Consider the following 17,296-nt stretch of genomic DNA (forward strand, 5'->3'; position numbering starts at 1 on the left):
TCAGCCAATGGGAAAGCTGGGAAGCGGCGGTGGGCGTGTCCCCAGGTGTTCACTATGAGCGCGCGGAGGGGCGCAGCTGGGAGGAAGAAGCAGAGCTTCACGCGGTCCAGTTGTGATGTTCTGACTCCTGAATGGACTAATGTGACTGTGGATAAACATTGTGGACGGCTCCAGTAATTCTGCCAAGTTTCCGGTTGTTATTTACGACATTAAGAACATTAGTTAACGAAGGTGAAACGGTCACTTTATCATTAAAACGTCCTCAATTCGAAATCAATAGTAATCCCTGCAATATATTCCTTTTTAAATTAATGAACTATATAAAAAAAAAGAAAGAGAGAGAGCGGGCGGAGGGGGGTGAAGCAGGAACAAGTAATTAAAGTAACTCCAAAAGAGCAAAGAGAACTACTTGAAGAGACGATTTTCTGTTATCTTAGGAGCGGCAGAAAGCTGGTTTTGAGGAATAAGACAGCAGCATTACATTTGCATACTGTATATATTACTTGCATCAGTTGCGATGATCCTCAAAAATAATAAATAATTCTCTCAGTGTGATGAGCAAAAAGTTAGTGTTCTGTCTCATCGCAGTCATTAGTATGTGTGTGTGCGTGTGAGCGAGAGAGAGAGAGAGAGAGAGAGAGAGAGAGAGAGAGAGAGAGAGAGAGAGAGAGTTTGCAGGTTTACTGCTGCCAGTTGTATAATTCTTAAGTCACGCACTGGTGAGTCCAGCCTCCCAGAGACCCCCAATGAAATGAGTTGTGTATGGGGGGACTTGCATGTATGTGTGTGTGTGTGTGTGTGTGTGTGTGTGTGTGTGTGTGTGTGTGTGTGTGTGTGTGTGTGTGTGTGTGTGCGCGCGCGCGCGTGCGGCTGCCCGGTGAAATGAGATGTTCACATCCCAAGGACGTCTCCCACCATAATTTAAACTCACTGGTGCTGGAAGACTTCAAACTGAAAGTGCTGAAGTCATAAAGCAGTGCACCTCTGTCTTTACTGTTATTGTCTGTGATCTACTGGTGTAAATCTACAGGCAGGTGGCTGTGACTCAAACAATGCAAATACGGGGACAGAAACATTAAGCTTCTCTTTTTTTTTCCCCCTGTTGTGATTACCGCATATTGACTCCAGGCTATAAAATGAAGTTAAAGACCCAAGAGCAACACTGCTTTTTGCATACAGCATTTCACCGCAGTTTATCTGCTCCATTTGATTTACAGTTTTCCAGAGCTCTCTGACATGGTCACAAAATGTGAAGGGTTAGAAAAAGAGGAAAAAAAAAAAATCCCCCTGGCTTGACATACTGCTGCACATGATACCTTCAGCTATTTACTCCCTGATCTACAGTCTCTCTCACTGGAGACCACAGTGTTTTTATTTATGTGGGGACAAAGAGACATCTATCAGCACTCAGCTGAAGCCAGTGACAGTGTATAGTGTGACTTTGAGCCGAAAAGTGAATTGTATTCCCTCCCTTGGGGCGCACTGGGACAAATCCCAGACACGGTGTTGTGGTTGGTGAGCACTTCCTTCCAGCGATTCTCGGCACCTCACCTCGCCCTCGCCTGTCGTCAAGGTCGTGCCCCCTCCCTCCACAGACGTAACGATCTTAAAATAGAGCTTCTTTAAGCGAAGATGAGGATTGTGGAAAGCTCAAGGGGAAGAGACGAGGATGGGAGGGGTTTTTACAACAGCATGAAGAAATGTCCCCTTTCCTCTTTAAGAGCTCTTGAAAGATGTATAGTGCTACAGCATGGTGATGAATCCCCTCCGCGGCAGATAGGGGAACACTTCTCATATCATTAAGCTTTAGTAATGGTTCCAATGCTGTGTCCCTCCTGGCAGCGCTGCCTGGCATTTACTCCTCTGGCTAACAGGCCTGCTGGGTACCGACAGAGTTCCGACGCTGTACTGCTGCTGCTGCATTGCTCCTGCTGCTGGGTTCCCTCAGGCGCAGGAGAGAAACATATACTGACAGAATAATAGTATTTAACAAGCAACATGTTCAGTTCAGTGGGGGTTTGCAAGAGAAAAAAAAAAAAATGTTTTTACTCTCTTTTCTTAAAACCTGCGCCATGAAGCAATGGATCGCAAATTATAAGCTGGTTCTCACCAAAACCTTTCACATAATGTGAAAACACCTGTCATGACAAAGTCTGTGTTGCTAAGCATTGTTCTTTTCTTTCTCCATTTTCTCTCTGATGAAACATGCCGCACCACGAAAGCTGTAAATGAAATATATTTTTTTGAAACTTTTATCCAATAGTTTCTTAATAGAAGAAGAGAATTCGATATTTTGAGAACCCTATCATATTACAGCGAAGCATAACAAGCTTTGAAGGTTAACATAAAGCGTCTTTCGGGTATTCTCCTCATAGATTACTTTTTGAATGAAGTGAAAGTCCAGTTTATTGTCAACACAAAATGATCTTGAAGAGTTATTAACATCCAGTGTTGCTATGGTAACTAAATATGCCGACCTCAGTTAGGTCAAGCATCCCCCAATGAAAGGCCGTCTTTTGAAATAGAAACTACACACCTGTGAGTATTTCTTGTACACTGAACACGTTGTGATGGATTCTCGGACGTGGTCCCGCATGGCAGGTTTGTTTCAGATCAAGTTACTCTTCATTTGTGGAAAAAATTCAGAATGTTGCCATCTGAACTCCAAGGTACAAACGACAATTCAGCCCATCACTCAGTCAGACTTCATTTTATGTCGTAGATTTCTCGCCCGGTGGTAAAAATTAGAGTGTATCACAGAAAAACTGAGAGGGTTCTAATAGAAGGAAATACTCAATGGAACAGGTAAAAAGAAAAAAAAATCAAACTGAAAAGAATAGGTGTAAATAAATAGACCTTTCACCAATTAAAAGCAAATGACTTTGAGCCCTGGAGAAGTTAGTTTTCAGGATACTGAGTTTGATTTGGTTTTACTCTCAACTCTTCATTTGGACAAAATGTTCCTCTCACTCTCGTCACCATGCTGGCTGTATATGGCAATTTATTTTCGCAAATAGGTGTCTTTCCTGACAATTTCTTATATTCAGATTTAATTATTTTTCAGTGCACCAGCAGAACACTGTGAATGAAATGTATTACCATCATTAGGTACAAAAATTTCCACCTTCTATAACAGCTATGAAATGAGAAAATTCCATTTTTTATGCTCTTTGGGTTAACTATTGATTCATTTACTGTAGTTCTGATAAAAAAAAACTGTATTTCAATAACTATTTTTCACGATTTTAACCCTTTAAATGTAATTTTTTATGACGACTTTAATATATTAGTAATACATCTTTCAGTTTTGAATTTGAAATCAAGAGTTTATTGTGGTTCAAAGAACTGTAAAATAAATCTGACACTAAGTTTAAAAACTATTGCAGTTGAAAAATATATATTTGCTGTTGTTTAACCATTGAAATTGATTGTAATAAGGAAATAACTGAGTCAAAATAACATATTGTCTTGATATTCTCAATAATAAAACCCTGATATTACAGAATGCATGGTTATATTTAGAAATGGTCATGAGATTGGTAAAGAAAAATATCGTTCTCCTCAACTCGCTCTGGACAGGACCATATATTTTAAAGCTCCAAAACAGGACTATCTTTGGTAATTACCAACTACCAACCATAACTTCTGTGTTTTTTTTTACATAGACAAACCTGAATCATGTCATTTGAAACTGTCATTTGAAAGTTGAAATTCTGATCATCATTCTGAATTATTTGATATATCATAGTTTTAATCAAGACTAAAGTTAAACAGAAATATTTAACCAAACAATCAATCAGCCTGTACTTGCTTGTATAGTATTTTGTAGAAGTGGACTTTTTTGTCTCCTTAATAACTTGAGTGTTGTAAGTTGAACTGATGTCTGAGGGTAAAGTGTGATACAGACCAAGACTAAACATAGGATATGACTGGTATCGGAACCACATGTTAGTAACTCTGGGGGAGATTTCAACCAGTAAAAATACAGCATATTGATAAAAGGTTGGTTGATTAGGTTATGTAATAAAAGTGTCTTGTTCGTATCCAATTTTAAAAATGTTACCTTGTTGTACACACAGTCTTTCTCTTCAGCGTCTGTTGCACTGGGATGTGAAATAAACCTTTTCTAATCCTAAAGGTTTTGTTCTCGTGTGACAATGAAAGTGCACAAATATAGGCAAAGATCCGTGCTCAGAACAATTACCTTAACCTTAACCTAAAGTTAAGGGTAACCACAATTTTACCCTAAAATTTAATTACTCAAGTAATGAGTACAAAAGGGAGGCAAGTCTCACATTGTTACTGTGTAAACAGATTTATGACCCCGCAGCATGAGTCACGTAAGTGCACCGCACGTATGCACACACACACACACACACACACACACACACACACACACACACACACACACACACACAGATCTTTGACCATAGAGACAAAACATGCAAAATCAGGCCTGAAGTCAGTCTTGTAATAATCACAATTTCAATGCATATACAGTCTGAATAAAGTAACTTGAACTCCACCAGGGATGTTTTGATCACCCCCCCCCCCCCCCCCCCCCCCAAAAAAAATAAAAAAAACATGTTGTTTTTGCACTTGGGCAGTTTGTGCCACGCTGTTTACCCTCCTGCTGTTTGTGTCTGTTTCATCTCATGCATCCAATGAAAACATTTGATTTTCTGTGTGGATGGACTCCGGCTCTGCTCTCTGAACCTGTGCAATGAGATTTCACTGTACTCAGGCTCCCGGGGGCCTGTGCATGTGTTGCAGCATGCACTGATGCGACTGCATGTGTATGTCTGTCCTTCTCTCTCTCTCTCTCTCTCTCTCTCTCTCTCTCTCTCTCTCTCACTCTCTCTCGCTCTCTCACACACACACACACACACACACACACACACACACACACACACACACACACACACACACACACACACACACACACACAAACTCACTCCCATGCTCGGATATAGGTTTCGCTAGGGTCCTTCATAGATCAGCCTCCCCTGACAGCTCTCTTAAATGTCCTTGGCAGCCCCCCAACCCCCAGCCTTTCATTCCCTCTCTGTTCCTGCACCTTTTCCTCTTTGGTCGAGCCTCTGATGGATGCTGCGATATTTCTCTGCCTCTCTCCTCCAGAAGGCTCCCATAACCACCCGGGCCTGTAATGCAAGACACAATCTGTATATATCCCATTAAGTGTCACTTTGTGAATGAGCCTGTTTCTCCATGGCCGGTTCACCTGAACATGTGAAGGCTGGAAGTTGACCAGCTCCTTTAAAGTCAAGATGAATGCTTCTTGGATACTGAGTTTGATCATTCTCAGTTGTCTTTTTATTGTAAAACCTGTCCAGCATCAGTTCAGATACAGGTTAGAATGAAGTATCAGTTCCCTTTTCTCCTGAAGCAAAGAACTCATCTCCTGAATGAGGATGTCCTGTAGACTGTGAAGAATTACATGAAAAAAAACAAAAACAATGTTTGCTTTCTCTTCACCCTCTGCAGTTCCCATCTAATATTTGTTGTGGGGTTTTTTTGTTTAGTTTTTTTTTACATCATAAGGTTCTATACACTCTCTCTGCTTTACTATCAATCACATTTTTAATTTAATATATGAATATGTGATTTATGTTGCCCAGGCAGAAGATATAAATCTATTTCGCAAGGGTGGGGGATAACAGCGCTGATGTCCCGTTATTGATTGGCTGGCTTAATAGTGTTTGTTCTTTATAGCTGATCTCAGGAAATAAAGCAAATAAATAGTTGAGGATGAGTTCAGTCACTGTGATGCTTGCAAAGATGGGAGAAAGATGGAGTACGGAGGAAGACGCGGGAATAGGAGGCAAGAGATGAAGCGTCAAACAGCAGGAAAAATGGGAACCGCAAAGCTGATAGGCAGAGTCATCATAAAACATTCATAATAAGAACAGAATGCCGGTCTTATTATTGCGGTTAAATTGACAGTGGTGCAAAACAACATTTCATGTGATTACAGGGATGAAGTTTTCATTTTGAGTCTAACCAGGGCATGAAATCACATGATGTGTTCATCATTCTTTTTATTTAAAGCTGGGTCAGAGCTGAAAGTTCCGCGATCGCACTGTGCTGTAATCCAGTTTGCTCCCAGGTATCACTGTCCTTTGTGTGTTCACATGACTAATTTTTATTGACGTGTCAGCGCACGCCGTCTTGAGTGACACAACATGATGTTTCTGTGCAAACCCAGAAGCCACATGGTTAGATGTCAGCCCTGAGTCATGTCGTTTTCCTTAATGCAGAGTGTCAGGCCATTATTTGCTCTAAGACTATTTTACAATTCTCCGAGGAATTGTCAAATTGATTTGAAAACCAAACTGTGGTTACTGCCCAGCACCAGGCTCTTTGAAGGAGTGATGAATTAAATTAGTCTTGACAGGTCACATTAAGGGAAAGAAAAGGAATTATTCTCTGGTAAAATACTCCACCAAGTTATATAAATCCATTTAAAGTCACAATTGTGCTTGTGTTTAAACTGAGATTCATCATCTAATCTGACAAACCCAATTTTTTTTTTTTTTTTTAATAATTCACACAGTTCTCGCATCAACTCCATCCCTAAAAACTTTAATCATAACAAGTAAAAGTAATGCCAAAAAGACCTCAGATCACTGACTTCAGCTTCTTCCAAGTTGGTCTACTTGGAAAGGAGGAGATGAGAGCATAAATCCAAGCCATTAGCCCTCAGGTCTCCTGATGACAGTTCCCGCCCTCTGGCTGATGTAAACCAAACTTCCTGTTTGGAGATGAAGAAGCCTGTCATACAGCTGCAGCCACCTCAGCCCCTGTCACCCTCCTTCTGCAACGCTCGGCCATTAATAGCAAATCGATCTTAAATGAGGGACAAGGAAAACAAGTGCTGAAAAGAATGTGTTCATGTCCGCTGCAAAGAAGTGCAGAGGGGAAGACAGTAAAACATAGGCCAGACTCAGGGAGCAACAGGAGGCATCGTAGATCAGGACATACGTGCTACTTTCCATGGCTATATGTTGTCTGCAGTGGATGGTATGGATACCAGCAAATGGATTGCAAAATGAGAAGTGCAAGCTTCATATTATACATGCTCAACTGCAGCAATTAACTCATTATAGGTGTAATATATGAACAACTTCAGGTGTGTGGTCACACTGAATTGGAGAAGTTCCCATGAAGCACATCAGTGAAATAAAGCAAGAAAAATATTTGCGATAACAGTTGATTATCTAACATGACAATTTTGTCATTTCAGACTTCTACAATGATGATTGGAATTATTTGATCGAGTTTTGACTCGTCAGAAATGAGAACGTTTGAATTATGGACCGTGTATTGAGGCATGTGCAACATGTCAATACATTGATGCATCTTTTATATCATTGTCACTGGGGGCTGGAGCCCATCGTTGCCGACTGTGGGCCATGGCAGGATACATCCTGGACAAGGCGCCCCTTCAAACACACACAAACAATCACACATTCCCACCCATGAATGATTTATAGTTATTTATTAACTTCAAATGCACGTTTTTGATCTATATAGAGTACCTCGAGAAAACCAAACGATTTGCATGTACACAGAACATGCAAACTCCGCACAGAATGACCTGCGAACCTGGAAGTAGACAGTAACTATTACCGTTACTATTACACAACTGTTTGGCCTCGTGTCATAAACAGTCAAATTGTGTTTAGATGTTTTTCTTGGGGAAAGAAAATATTCCAACAAGAAATTGATAAGGAGAAAATGATTAGCTAACCTGAAAAAAGAACTAGTGGTTCTTACAGACTGTGACCGTGGTCTCCCAATTCAAACTGCCACTGACAAAACACAAGTACCATCGTGACTTTGAATCTTTGACTATGAATCATTACTGCAAACTTTTTAAGAAGGTTTTCAAAAATGTTGAGTTTTATCCTCTGCCTTCTATCCTTGAGCGGGAAAAAAAAAACCATGTTGATCCGATCAACATTGGAGGTCTTGCTGTGTGACCCAAGTTCCCTTGTCTTCAAGCTTCTCTAAATGACCTGATGATAGAAGTAATGAGGAGTGTTTCATCTCATCATGACTAATAGTGTATTGATTGCAGCCAAGGAGAAATAACTACATCATCCCCTCAGTTAGCCGGTGTCATAGTGGGCTTGCTATGTAACATTCAATACTAAATGCTACTCAGACTCTCTCTCAAGTCTTCTGAAACCCCACTACAGCATATCCTTTATGTAAACAAATGCCAAACACGTGCACAAAGCTGCAGCTGTACTTTCTACCCATTGCAGCTGGGGTCATTTGATACCAAGACCATTTTTCCATTGTTTTGTGACATTTATAATTGGTATTCTGTGGCTGTGTTAAACACATTTGAACATATGTGCCGTGCTTCCGTAGCTTCAGGCTGCAAAATTGCCTTTGCAGTGAGTGTCATTGTTGCCAGCCTCAGTCAACAAACTATCCCTCCTCTTGCGTTTCTGTCGCTGTCTCCTCAGTGGGGTAATCAGCCATTCTCCTGCAAGGTAATTCCTGTTCAGGAGTGCATGTGGCCGACACTGCGGAAATTCATTTTTTGGTTTAATTTCAGGGCTATTGATCGTGGAGCGCTTTACGACTGCATGACATCCATAATCACAACAATGGTTTGACAGCGCAGATAAATAATGTGGCAAAGGCACAGGAGAGAAGGAGGGATGAAAGAATGAAACTGAAGCAGAATTGAAAAAAGGAAGAGCCAGGTTCCATCTCTTACTGCACTCTGTATTAATTACTGAACTCCACCCTATTACACCCTCCCTAACCCAACCCTGTCACCTGATTGATCTCCTCTCACAGGCCACAAATTAGTTTTCTTCCCAAAGTTATCTGAAATCTGTTTGTTTAAGCATCCATTAAAGCATAGAAGCCAGTGCAGTACAGTAATTATCAGGGCTACTGTAATATCTATAATTATTATGATTAGTGAAGCAGAATTAAGTTCCTGCTGAAGAAACCACGAGGGACCAACGCTACAGCATGATTAGGAGGCTTTGCAAATATTAATGCTGTTGTGGAGTGAACGCTGGATCCATGTAGCTGAAATGAATACAAGTGTGATTCAAACGTCAGCAGCATGCCGGAAAAGCAGTGTTGCAGTATTTTTGGCCAGGGTCAAAGTAAAAGTGAAAGATTTTAACTAATAGATTTCTTCCAGTGCAGGCCAGGGTGTCTGTATCAGTTGTGACTGAGTCCAGCTCACCATTTGTTTGGAAGGCTGCACAACTAACCGACAGCTGTTTCTGGTTCTAAATGAGCCACTTTTGCATTCTATTTACACCTTTTCTAAAATATTTGTAGAACATGAAGACAGTTCCACCGTGCTGTTGAGTCATTCTCTTCTGACTGTGCAGAAATATTCATTTCAAAGTCAGCAAGAGCCAGTGTGGTCAGTGTTACTGTGGACAGAAAGTTTAAGAGAGCTGGTTTGGTCCAGTGGCCGAGGCCACGGCAGGTCGTCTGGCTCTGCTCGGCATGTAAACATGGTGGGGTTTAAATGTGTCTTCACCACAACTAATTTTAAATGCCCCCCCAAAGCTGAAAGTGATACAAAGCTACTCTAGATATATATGTATGTATGTGTGACACATTGAACTAGATTTGAAAACAAAAAATAAAAGTCAAAAAGGTCACAACCTTTAGTTGTGTACATGCAGTTAAATGAAAATGGTACCTAGTAAACAATGGTGCCCGGGATGCAGCAGTGCATAAAGCATGCCTCTGCCGGCTGTCGGAGTCAGAGGGCGCTGACAGCTCCCACTCATAAAATGTCTCAAGTCAGAACAGCGATAAGAATGCAGGGTTAATGCAGCTTGGCACACAGTTTTATTTGTGCGGAGGTGGAGAACTCCTGCTCTTTCTCCCTCTTGGGAGCACAGAGGATACTGTAGCAGTGAGCAGGATGCTCGGTCAGACAGAATAAGCAGTGACAAAGACAATCTGAGCATTTTAATTTAGGCTGTGTGTCTTAAGAAGGACAGCATTTATGTATGAGTTGTCAGAATTACTGAATCACCTACTAATTAAGTAAAACCTACATTATATCTACCTACGTTTTATTTAGCATGGTTCAACACTATGAGACCAAGAAAAATGTCGATCAAGTCAAACAATCCAAACTAAATAAAGAAGGATATTCCCCAGTCTAAATGTAGTAATTAGAGCTGACTTTTCCTGATACAGACAAACAGACTTTTTGACCTGGCTGAGAAAGCATGCATCTTCTATCTGGCTGTATCCATCTCTGCAGGACACTGCAACTGATCCCAGATGACTGTGGCCGAATGGCCGAGTACACCCCAGGCAAGTTGCCAGTCTATCACAAGGCAAACATGGAGAGAACGACACATGCTCACACGGGTAGAAACAGCTGGACGGCATGACAAGTCTTGTCATTGTTTTATTTTGACGGCAGTGTTCCAGACAGACACGTTGAGGATTTTATGTGATCGAAATGTAGATTATTGAGCAGGAATGTCTCCGCGGGAAATGACAACTTGCTTTCAGTCATGTTTGGGAAAGATGAGCTTTTGCTGTTTAATTTAAGAACCTAGAAGCATGCACATCAGTGTTTATGCTGATAAAAGATTTGCCTGAGTTGGTTATTTTTGTTTGGATTGTTAATATTTACTGATAAGTTTGGTTTTTATGGTACTCACACACATTTCCACCTCTGGGCAATTTAGAATCCCCAAGTGGCCTCAAATGCCTGTTTATACTTAACTGAAGTAAGGAAGTTTTAATACTTTGTTTAATGTCACTTTTGAATGGAGGTGATTACATGAAAACACCTGATCAGTATCACTATACCTTCAAGAACAAACATCATCATATTTTGAGACGTAATTGTCTTTATGTTTTATCTGACAAAGCTCAGGATTCACTTGATTTTGTTTAACAGTTGTTACACCTTGTTTTTATAAGAACACCAAAGCAGCAGGTACTAAAAACGTTTTTTCAAGGAACCTCATCATGTTTTAAGTGAAACAAGTTTGCCAACGTGATTTGGACGACATGTTGGTGAAAAAGACTGACACATCCAGCGAGATGAGAACTGAAAATCTGCAGAGGAAAATAGTTTGCACAGATGATGAAATCTGCTCCAAACCCTGTTATTCCACCTTCTGTCCTGCCTGAGAAAAGTTCTAAAGCAACTTTGTCTCTGTGGTGTCAGCAACAAGTTGGCAAGATGCAGAACCAGTCGCTGATTACAAAATAATCGTCCGTCATTTTGTTTGACGTAAAAAACTCATCACTTGGTTCCCCCATCCTGATCCGCAGGGATTCACTGCTGCTTAACATGCATACAGAATGAGACGAGGCTCAGAGAGAAAACTCCTCCTTGTTGGTGTTCGGGATGAGCACCACTGGGAGTGAATTGCAGTACAAGGCTCCGCACCACCGATCAAGTATGGCTATTTGTATGTGAGTCAACAACCTTGCCTGCTGCCTTTTTAGGGAGGGCCAATGACCCTATCATGGACAAGACCTGTTAAGAGAGGCAGCCTTTTCTTATCTGCATGCCCTTGGAGTACGCGCCCATTGATATGCCACCTTGACTCTATCTTCATGCCAAGACGCTTCCAATTATGCGAGCCGCTGGAGTGAGGCAGAGCGTGCGGTTTCTGCACGATGAAAACTGGTCCATGGGTAATGTGATCCTGCTGCTTTACCCCCTATAGGGATGGTTTTCTGCACACAGACGAGGGATTACAAGAACAGCTATTCCTCCACTCAACACTTCCCAGTTCACCACTTTTTTCCCCCCACAGTCTCATGATCTCATAAAGTCGATGGATCTATTTAGTCAAATGGCTCATCACTGGGGCCCGAGCGCTGTAACAACCAGCATCTATTATATGTGATCGTTTCATACATCATGCGAGGGGCTTTTCGCTGTGACGACAGTTCCTGGGTTATCAGTCTTTTTTAAGTGGCATGATGTTGCGAGACAGCCTGGTTGAGGTCGGCGCTCAGGGCAGCTCTGTCACTGACAACTAGCTGTCGCTCAGCTGTGGAGACGGGTCAGTGCTGAACGGCCACAGGGAGGTTGACAAGAGCCACAGACTGTTTATAGTATGTGAAAGCTTCTTCTCCTACAAGGGTGTTGATGTCAGAAACTATTCTCTTAAAATAAAGTATATTTTCCTCTACGTTTTCAGGTCATACAAGAAAAGTAACAATAATCCCTTAAATCTGTCTTATTGACATTTCCTAGAAGTTTCAGCTTTTTAAGTTTCATTCCATTTATTTTATTCCCCAGAAGGGGGCAGCATATCTTCACCAAATGTTGGAAGTTTTACCTTGCACAGTACACTTGTAGTCGTTTTTTTGGTTTGTTTGGTTTTTCCACAAAGGATGCAGACAGAGGTCACAACCTTTGCTACTTCAACTGCAAAAAGTGCAAGGCATGCTGGTCCCCGGCATGCTTCTCTTCCTTTTAATCTGATTTAGTCAGACTCCCTATTTTGATAAGGAGGTTGACTCAGACTAAAACAGAAGTTGTCATATTCACGGCAATTTATGAGAAACGCTAAATGCAATTTACAGCAAACTCCAGTCACTTCCAATTGTACTTCCCGTCACCCTGTTTGTCTTTCAGCCTCTCCTTCCCTCTCTCTCTCTCTCTCCCCTTCTCCTCTGACTTGCCTCACTTTTTCATTCCCCCCTCATCTTTGCTGCTGCTCCACCCTATAATCACGCCAGTTCATGGCTCTCATTTGGAGAGGTATATATAGCAGTAATTGTCAGGGTGCAGTACAGAGACTGGGCAGAGCATGTGTACTCTCTCACTGGGCTGTTTTGCAGTAAATCTGGTGGGGGGGAGCAGGATAGGATCCCCGTGGGGAGGGGTTGGGGTTATGTAAGTACACAATAACATGGGAACACATTCATAGATTCATGTATACACAATGCCCAGACAATGCAGTAATCATAAGGAAATGAGATGACACTACAAGAACCTATAAGGTGGTCTTGGGTTCTGCGTCTGCAAGTCATTATACTATACTGCTTAATCATTAAGTATCTCAATTGGTGTGAAAGGGAAATTAAGTATGTCTCATAATGTGTTTTGTCCAAATTGGACAATTATGCAAATGCATTCATGATTCATGAAAACCTCCACTTATCAGTAAATATTAACAATCCCAGGTTCCCTGTGCATCAGGGTTGCTTATGATCCTCGAGCACACGCATAATGCACACATCAAAAAGCAATGAAAGCAGGCAAATCAATTATCAGCATTAACACTAATGTGCAGGCCTGTAGTTTCTCAAATCAACAGCTCATCGCAGCAAAAGTGCCTGAAAGCAAGTCATCGTGGAGGTAGGAAGCGGCCACATGGCTTTCCGAGGAAACATTCCTGCTCAATAATCTGAATTTCGATCGCACAAAATCCCTCAACATGTCTGTCTGGAACACTGCCTCCGAAAGACATGATGACAGTGCTTGTTATGCAGTCCAGTTGTTTGTACGTGTGTGTGAGAGTGATGGGGTGGGGAGAAGGATTCCTCGTAGCTTGTACGGACAGATCTGTCTTTCAGGGAGCACACACACACACACACACACACACAGTCCCCATTGTGGAGCAGTCTGTGGTCCCCGTCGGGTCAGGGTGGGGTGGCAGGAGGCCTCCCGAATAAAAACATTCGCTGCAAACAGGAAGTAGGCCCGTAAGCATAAAACAGGTAATGCCTGGTCAAGTGGGGTTGAAGAAGAGGGTATGCGCTCATATATCCCCATTTCACTTCATCCTGAATGCAAGTTGTTTTTTTTCTATTGTGACATATCTTGGCGTACCCAGATCGCTTCGCTGTTGTGTGTCGACACTGTACAGGAATGAGCCTTTTTCAGAGATGTAATCAAGATCTCACTTACCAAATCATCTCTTAAAGCGGCTTCCAGACACTAGTATCTAGTGTCTGCAGGCATGATGAGATAATTTAGGTCCTTTCCAGAGCGATGACATGTTTTTACAGCACGAGTGGATTTATCTCTAAACTGCATTTTCTCTGGGTGAAAAGTTCAATAGAATTGAAGGAGCACACTTTAAAAGTCAAGATAATGAAGAAGTTGATGTAGTTCTCAACCTGCTTTCATGAGTTCTTGCATGTGACTTTAAAGACATACCAGAGTGCTGAAAGTACATGAAGGGAAGGCGAATGTGAGTGGGTATACACTCGGTGAACCCGGGTGCTCTGCTTTCAAGTACTCCCTTCCTGTTTGTCTAGTGACCACTTCACAGCGCCACTGTTTTCTCTCTGGGTGGGTTTGTCAGCTGCGATCAAGCCAGACTTTTGTCAGGTGTAAAATTCAGTTCCCGACACAGCTGATCACTGTATCCACTTGTACTGAATGTGATTTGTTTGTCATGAATTTCCTTCTCTCTTCCATGTATATCGGTTACTGGAAAAGGTAGGGGGTGTCTCAGTTCCCGTGAGATGCAGTATTTGCACAAAATTGCATCCTGGCAAACCGAACACCTTGAGAGAGTTGTCTTTGAGCGGTCTCACCATTTCAGTTCAGTCTAATTATTCACGATACACACTTAAATGTAACAGTCGCTGACCAAAGCACCGGGCGATCAGGATAGACAAAGACAGCATTAAAGTAAAGCTGCAAGATCGCCACAAACAAATAGGATGAAGATGAAAATCTCACACTGCAGTAAAAGTCTTGTAAAGGAGGATTTTAAGACAGAATTTTAAAAAAGGATCGGTGTGGAGGTCAGCCTAACATGCAAGGACAGCTCTTTCTAGAGTTTGTGAGCTGTGACCACTAAATGCAGTCGCTCCTCTGTTTCAGTCTTTATTTTGAAAAAAAAAAAAAAAAAAGTGAACTTGCTGGCTAGTTTCTTCCAGTGACCTCGAAGGGACAGCAAGTCAGAGAGATAATGTCTGCATCCTCTCGAGTTGTTCATTAAGCACAAGTTATGTTTGGTAAGTTGATGTGAAGCAGGTTGAAAAGGAAACCGTTTACATCAGTCCGTGTGCTCGATGACTTGCAAGGGTATCGACCACAACACCAGGCACAGGCGTCATCGTCTTGATGGGCGGCGAGTGGTGTCAGTGTGGGCAGCTGTGCCGAGTCATTACACAACTGGTTTTCACTTTGTCAGTGGTACAGTGACCAGCACATAGGACCTGGATATCCTTATTGTCGTCATTAAGCCCCTGGATGAACAACACGGGCCGAATTCATCTTCATGGACGACAATATTCCAGCTCATCATTGGGGACCGACTGCTGGAGACTGGGGGACCTCAAATATAGTGGCCTGCAATTTCCCAAGACCTGAATCCTATAGAAAACGTCTGGAAGCAGCTGAGTGGCCATGTAGAGGCTTGTACCACTGTACCTCAATGACCTGAGAGCCGCCCTTCAAGAAGAGCAGCATGCCAGGCCTCAGCAGAGGTGAACAGTATGGGATGTTGTTGTCAAGCTGTAATTGATTCCCAGAGGGGGGGGTGACACGTTGTAGAGACATTGACTGTTTTTGTTGTGGTGTACCCTCCACTGTCTTTTCTTTCAATATATTCTTTGAGATGAGGGAATCACCACTGCATGCTTCTCCTTGAATGAATGAATGAATGAATGAATGCTTTATTTCGGTTAAAAATAAAAAATAAAAACAAAATCATGTTTTTACAAAATAAACAGACAGCAACCGAAAAAGGAATAGGCTGAAGCCTCAAGGCTTATTTGTGCCTATCCTGTACCATCATAGGATTAACTGAATAATTCACAATAAAACATCACTAATACTCCATTACTACTGAAAAATCAAATTCAATCAAATTTCATTGTAACCTTTGATAATTTTAGACTTTAAAGTCTTCTTGAAAACATACATAGAATTACACATCTTTATTTCATCATTAAGTCCATTCCATAATTTTACACCCAAAACTGACACACATCTGTACCTGATATTAGTTCTTACTTTGTGAGTGTCAAACATTAGCAAACCCCTTAGGTTATAAATCCCCTGCCTTAGTTTAAACAATTTTTGAATACAACCTGGAATTGTCTTATTTACCACTCTAAACATAATTTCTAATGTTTTTGAATATACAATGTCCAAAAATTTTATTGTATGTGATCTTATAAACAGCTGATTTGTGGAATCACGATATCCAACTTCATTTATTATCCTAATAGCTCTTTTTTGCAGTTTGATTATTGGATCTAGGTTTGTTTTATATGTGTTACCCCAAATTTCAACACAATATGTCATGTATGGCATCACAAGTGAAAAGTACAGCAAATGTAGGCAGTTCTTATTCAGTAAATGTCTTGTTCTGTAAAGAATAGAAATAGATTTGGATAATTTCTGTTTTACATATTTTATGTGAGGCTTCCAACAAACTTTATCATCTATTATTACTCCCAAAAACTTAGTTTCATATACTCTTTCAATTTCAACATTGTTTATATTCAGTTTTACCTCAACATTAGGCCTTTTACCACCAAACAAAATTAATTTAGTTTTACTTTCATTTAGTGATAGCTTATTTGAAGCAAACCATTTGTTTAAATTCATCAATTCTATTTCTACAGTTTTTAACAACTCCTTTATGTTCCCTCCTGAACAAAATAAATTAGTATCGTCTGCAAACATAACATATTTTAATGTATTACTTACTGTAAAAATATCATTTATATAAAGTATAAATAACTTTGGTCCCAACACTGAGCCTTGTGGAACTCCACAAGTTACACGTTTAAGATGAGATTTAATATCATCAATGCTCACATACTGAAGCCTATTATTCAAGTAACTTCTTAACCAGAGTTGGGCTTTCCCTCTTATGCCATACCGTTCACATTTCTGCAGAAGTAAAGAATGATCGATCGTATCGAATGCTTTACGCAAATCAATAAACACACCTACTCCAAACTGCTTATTATCTATAACTGTTGCAATGTTTTCTACAAATTCCATCACCGCTAATGATGTTGAGCGATTGCTCCTAAATCCATGCTGATGGTCATTCAATAAATCATATTTCTCAATAAAGGAATCAAGTCTCTTTACAAACAATTTTTCAAGAATTTTAGAAAATTGAGGCAGTAAAGAAACTGGTCTGTAATTTGAGACCAACTGCTTGTCTCCTTTTTTATGAATTGGGATCACTTTGGCTGTTTTCATCTTTTCTGGAAAAACACCAGTTTGAAAGGATTCGTCACAGATATATGTTAATGGCTCAAGGACACAATAAATAACCTCTTTTATAATTGACATATTGAGGTCATG

This window comes from Lipophrys pholis, assembly GCF_963383615.2.
Source record: "Lipophrys pholis genome assembly, chromosome: 15".
Classification (NCBI taxonomy): domain Eukaryota; kingdom Metazoa; phylum Chordata; class Actinopteri; order Blenniiformes; family Blenniidae; genus Lipophrys; species Lipophrys pholis.